The sequence below is a fragment of the Tupaia chinensis genome, unplaced genomic scaffold, assembly GCF_000334495.1.
Source record: "Tupaia chinensis unplaced genomic scaffold, TupChi_1.0 Scaffold145561_1, whole genome shotgun sequence".
Taxonomy (NCBI): Eukaryota; Metazoa; Chordata; class Mammalia; order Scandentia; family Tupaiidae; genus Tupaia; species Tupaia belangeri.
Window position 1 is genome coordinate 583,391 of NW_006205418.1, and position 6,772 is coordinate 590,162.

A 6,772-nucleotide genomic window follows, 5' to 3' on the forward strand; every position below is an offset into this window, starting at 1 on the left:
CTATAGCAAAAACCTCTTAAAAAAAAAAGTAAAAAAAAAAAAACATAATTAACTTTAAATGTTAAGGGCCTATAAATATTCAGATATAGCAAAGCAGCAATTTCAACTTCTGTTTCTGTTTCATCTGACTCAACCTTAATACAAAATTTTTCTGTGGGTAGTGATATTTTTTCTTTTTCTTTGATAACTTTTTCAATTAGCTATAGTGAACAAGTAGTGGCTTATATGGAAACAAATGGAAAAGTCACCTCCTAAGAATCCATGTCAACCCTTGCTCATTCAGATGGGCAAGTATCAAGGTAATGCCAGTCCCCTCTCAGGTATCACTCTAAGCTCCAAATGCTTCTGTTTAAGATCACACTTTGTGGCAACCCCGACTCCTTTGTGAGGTCTCCCCTTCCCTGACCAGGCAACAGGAAGCAGAACTCTCTTAAACTCATACAGAAAAATAATCTTATTTCTGTGATTATGACAAATTTTTTTTTTGAGAGGTTTTCGCTATAGGGTGCGTGAGTTCGCCAGACAGAGAGAGACATAGAGACAGAAAGCGAGAAATCACCCCCCAGGAGGGATGGTCACGCCACAATCCCTTCTCCTCCATTCTCCTCTCGGGATCTTGGGCACTCATGCACACATGCCTGGCGTGAGTTTTAAGCCACCGGGTCCGGGACACAAACCGCGGTCAACTACGTGGGAGTCCAGCGACATAGCCATTACACTAACTGCTGGTTCCCTATTATGACAAACATTTTAAGAGTTGGTGCACATTCCTAAGACCACAGTAGTATGCATCTCCTCACTGCTTAAGTGACTTAGTAATTCTTAGGAAATTAGTAGTGCCTCAAAATTTTACTCACTATTGTTTTTTGTTTGCTTGTTTGTTCTGTTCTGCTTTTACTCTTTTTTTATTTTCTATTTTAATATATAATGTGAAAGGTAATGTAAAAGTCCCGAGAAAAAATGTTACAAAACACAACTTCTGGGTGTTGTTTCAAAGACAGAAGAAACAGTACATTGTGTTTTGTTGACTGGCACGACTTTTTTGTTGTACATCTTAAATACCCTGAAGTTCAAAGTATCTCACAACCCTGGTGTCATTGTCATTGCATGCTCACTCGTTGGACTGTCTGTCATGGTGGACAGCTTCTAAGCTGGCCTTCAGAGATCCCTCTATCCTGCTCTTCTTGCTCTTGAGTAATCCCCTCTCCTTGAGTGTGGGCTGGATCTTGTGGCTCTCTTCTTGCAAACAGAATATGGGAATGTAAAGGGAGGTTCCTCCAGAGATTACGTTGCACAGCAACTGTAGTTTCCATCCTGTGTCCTCTTCTGCTATCTCACTTGCTCACCTGATGAAGCTACCACCATATGACAAACTAACCTACAGAAAAGCCACATGGCAAGGATCCAAGGAAGTCCTCCAGAAGGGTTAGTGAGGAACGCGGGTCCTCGGTTCAACAGCCTGCAGTGAAATCAATCTGCGAACAGCCGTGTGAGGGAACGTGGTAGCAGATCCTACCTGAAGGGGTCTTGGCATTTCTGCAGCCCTGGCCAATACCTTGACTAGAGCCTGAGGCATTCAAAGCCAGCAGACCCAGCTAAGGCAGACCCAGATTCCTGACCTGCAGAAAATGAGATACTAAATGTGTATGCATTAATTTGGGGGGTAATTTGCTATGATGTAGCATATAACTAATGCATGCATACTACTGTCACTTAAATTGACATACTGGCATTACAGAAGGTACATCAAAAATTCATGGAGTAATGGAATTAAAGTACAAATTTATTTTTGTGCAAAAATATTTGAAATTCATGCACGATTTTTTCATAATACACATTTTCCATGAACTTCTTAAAAGACTCCTTGTATATGACATTCATGTGGTAAGTATAATTATCATTTAAAATATCTTTGTAAAAGTACACTAAGAAGTGAGTTTAATGTGAAAAAGTAGCATGCATGCAAAAAGGGACTGAAAGAGAGAAATATGGGCCCAACCACAGTGGAAAACACTGTGTTCCACAAGCTGGGACCACATGGGAGGCCCGGGTTTAGTTTTGGTCCAACCTAAAGGCTAAGCCCTATGTCATGTGTCTACAATCCCAGCAACTTGGGGACACTGAGGCAGGGACATCCAAAGTTCCAGGCTGATCTGAGCAATACACCAAGATTCTGTCTACAAAGGACCCTAGTGTTGTGGATGGTGCAGTCTAAGCTTGGAGACTGAGATGGAAGATCCTATGGCAACAAAACAAAACAAAACACCACTACAGTATATGGCATTATAGTTCTATGAAGTCAACATCTTTTAAAAAATTTTGAAAAGAATTATTTGTTTATTTTTTTCATTTCTTCTTCTTATTATTATTCTTTTAAAATTTGATCAGAAAGAGACAGAAATGAGAGAAAGGGAAAGTGAGAAAGCAAGCTGCCAGGTCCTAGACTCAAATCACTGTTGTCCATGTGGAAATCCAGTGCCTTTAACCGACACACCACCTGCCGCCCCCAGAAGTCAATGTCTTTAGTTGCAGAAATGGCCAGAGATTCCATATTCTCTTACAAAACGACAACCAATTGCTTACTAGAACCACATTCATTTGTTAGAGCTGCTATAACATGGCACTGAAGACAGAATGGCTTAAACAGCATCTACTGGCTCACAGTTCTGAAGACTAGCGATCCAAGATCATGTGTGGGCAGGTGTGCTTCCTTCTGAAGGCTGGAAGGAGAATGTCCCTTGCCTCTCCTTTAGATTTATAGTTGACTGACTTCTCTCTGTGTCTTCACATCTTTTTCCTTGTGTCCTTTCCTTTGTGTTCAAGGTTCCCTTTTGTATGCGGACACCAGTCGTACTGGGTTAGAGCCCACCTTAGTGATTGTGCCTTAAATCAATTACCCCTGTCCAGCCCCTTTCTTCTTTTATGGTATTGGTGGTTACCACAAGAACATAAGAATTTGCGGGGCCGTACAGGTCAATGCCTAACACAAGTGAGCTAATATACCCACAGGTTCTCGTGATTAGGATGTGGGCCCTTTTGGGGAGAAGGGGCCGTGGCTATGCCAAGTGTGAAAGCTAAGAAAGAACAATGGAGACATTTCCTATACACTCCAAAAATAAGCTGCATGCTGCCCTTGTGAGTTGTGAATGGGTAGAACTGGCAAACTTAAAAAAAAAAAAAAAAGATGGACATGAGCCTGTTGTTGGCTTTTTCAAGGGACTCTTCCTCTTGCTCTGCCCCTTCAGGTGAATAAGAGTCAACTCAAGCAGCATCAGCTAATTTGGTTAAGGGCACCACTTGAAATAAGTGGAAGAAAAAAACAGTCTCTGTATTTGCTCATTCAAAATATATTTGACTGCTGTTGGTGACTTTCAGCTATACCTTCTTACCTAAATCTCACACTATCATATGTTACTATAACTGCTTTTATTCTACTAGGAAATAACTAACAGCCAAATGGGAGCACGATGGCAACCATCATGCTCTGGAGGATGACCCACATGAGAAAATGCCAAGTTCGCATCTGGAGACCACCCTGAGTCTGCTGAATACACAGATGCTTGTGATCTGGGGTTGGCTGAGGCTGGAGGCTGACAGCAAAATCGGGGCTTTGTTGGGGGTCCCATGTACCCTTCTCTGTCTTCCATGTGTATGGAATGAATGAATGAGTGAACGAGTAAACAAATAAGTGGAAGATATGTGGTTCAGAGAGGATATGTGAACGGGTTTGACAGTGATTCAAAGGTAGCATTGTCTGATACTAAAGGAAAGGTCTTGGTCTTCAAGAACTTCCCTTCTCTGCTATGATTGTTCAAGCAGCATCAGCCTCTAGAGTGAATGTCACCAAAGTTTAAGAAGAATTGTTTCCATATAGGGTCTGAAATATGGAGGTCATGAGGGTGCTTCATAAAGAGATTTTCTTTTTTAATAAATGCTTTATTTCTAAGGAAGATGTGACCACCTTATTGAATTCCCTGTTACAGTACTAACACACGAACATTCAGCGTGTACTATGTACCAGGCACTTTGTGTGTAATAAGAGAAGGGCATCAGTATTATTTCTCTATTTCTATGCAGAAAGAAACTGCACTGAAGTAATGGGCTGGAACTCACAAAGTCACTGATGCAGGGCTAGGGTCTGAACCTTGGAATCCTGTTCTAAAACTGCCCATTCAGGGTTCATGATACCTTCCTGAATGTCCGTTTCAGGGAAGTGTATCTCTTATCTTCTTTCTGAGTACAGGCGGGGCCTCAAAGACATAGATTATGAACACGGTACACTTACCATAAGGCCAGAAGGTGCCAAGATCATTGTAATAACTAGGGAGCAGGACAGCACCTAGTGGGCCCTAACTGGGTAAGGGATAAGTGAATGAGGAGCCAGAAAGAATGGGATCGAGGGAGTCCATCAGTTCGACAGTTTTAAATCAGCCTCAATAAACAAGCACTTCTCTTTCCTGCTCACACAAAGAAGACTAAAACAGATGAAAGCTAAATGTCTCCTTTACTATGGATGGAGGCTAAGTGGAAGCAGTAAGAGGTTTTCTAGCTAAATCTCAGAATCAGAGGCTCCCCGGGAGGAGAGGAAGACTTCCTTGCTACAGAGAAGTAGCTTAGATGAGTACAGGAGAAGCCTTGGAAGCTGGCTGCCCCTGCAGATTGCTTTCTCCCAGGAAGAAGAAGGAAAGTGCTGATTGGAGTGTCTACTCTGCAGATAGCTTGCTCCCAGGAAGAAGGAAAGTGCTGATTGGAGTGTCTACTGGCAGTTTTCTTTCTCCCAGATTTGCCAGTAAGTCCTTCCATCTCCTTAGGCAGGCAGAGTGTCTCTGCCAACTCAGACAGCCTCCAGGAAAAGGAGAATCCATAAAGGCAGGCAGATTCTAGTTCAGGAACTTGAGCTGGGAGAAGATACAGCAGCTGTCCCTTGTACACACAGGGGGACTGGCTCCAGGATCCCATGGGTATGGTACTGAAATCTCCGGACGCTCAAGTGGCTTATACAAAATAGTGTAGTACTTGCATGTAAGCCATGTGCATTCTCCTGCAGATTTTAAATATCTCTAGATTGTTTATAAAACCTAATATGGGGGCCAGCAGGTGACATGATGGCTAAGGGTGCTAGACTCCCACATGGCCAACCGTGGTTCAAGTCCTGGACCTGGTAGCTTGCTTTCTCACTTTTCCTCTGTCTTTTTCTCTCTCTGTTCCTCTCCAGTCAAATTAAAAATAAAGAAAGTTAAGTAAAATAATTCTTAAAAAAAAAAAACTAATACGATGCAAAGACTATAAAAATTATTGTTACACTAACTTTTATATTTGTATGATTTTATTGTTGGATTTATATTTTTTCTTATATTCTGAACATTTCCTTGGATGCAGAACCTGCTGAGGCACAGGGTCCGCTGTACATCCTTTGTAGAATAAACCAACACCTCTCTGTGTGTTGGCTCCACCAGGACACAGAAGCTGTCTCTAGCTCATTACGTGTCTTCATGGCCTACTCCAGTGCTAGCCAGAAATTAAAAGCTCAAGAATTAAGTGATGCTGCAACGAATGAGGACCAGTGACACAAAGGCTGAGATCTGAAATCAAGGCCTCAATGTGAGATAAAATTTGCTGGGAACTGCATCTCTGTAACAACTTCATTTAAAGGCTGATTATATGTGGGGAAAGACAAAATAGCTGTACTGAGCAGTGAGCGTTTTTTTTTTTTTTTTTTTTGAAGAGGTTGTTGCTATAGGTCGCGTGCGCTCGCCAGAAAGACAGAGAGAGGCAGAGAGACAGAAAGTGAAAAATCACCCCCCATGGGTCATGGCCATGCCCCAAACCCTTCTCCTCCATTCTCCTCTCGGGATCTTGGCCATGCACGCACACGTGCCCGGCGTGAGTTTAAGCCACTGGGTCTGGGACTTGAACCACAGTTTACTACATGGGAGTCCAGTGACATAGCCATTACTCTAACTGCTGGTCCTGAGCACTGAGCTTTTAAGCCTAGCATTTTCTTTTGTCAATTAGCTCATTAAACTATAGTTTATGCAATTGTAACACCATCAAGAAAACTGGATTTAAATACCTTATGGATAGTGAAATTTCTAGAATGTAACTATATTTTGCAGGCACAAAGTAGAAATTAGCTCTCATCTTCTTTTGAAGACATAACATAAAATACACTAGAATCCTTTTTCTGGTTTTAGAAAGTGCATATATGCAGCTTAAAGAGGAAGAGAGACTCATATAATGAGACAGGAATAGAATTTGGAAAGACTTGACTTTGACCTACTCTTTTTAAAATTTTTTATTTATTTTTACTATCATTATTATTATTATTATTTTAAGTTTGCTATACAGCATGTGCACTCACTAGAAAGAGACCGAGAGAGAGAGGAAAAACTAGAAAACAAGCCACCAGGTCTGGGACTCAAACTGTGATCAGCCTCGTGGGAGTCCAGCACCTTATCAGTCATGCCACCTACTGGCCCCTTGACCTATGTCTAAATCTAGTACTGCTAGTTGTAACCTGGAGCAATCTTTAGGAAAGCACTTAACTTCTTTATGTTTGCATATAAAAAATGGAGATAGAAGGAAAATATATTTAAATCTAGCATACAGCTACCTAATGAATGTCTTCATTTTCTTTTCCTTTTACGGGGGGCGGATTATAGTTCATGCAACGTGCATATTATTACAAAACTATACATGGATTTCAAAACTTTTTGCACTGAAATAAATTTATACTTTAATCACATCTCCCACGAACTTTTTTTTTTTTTGG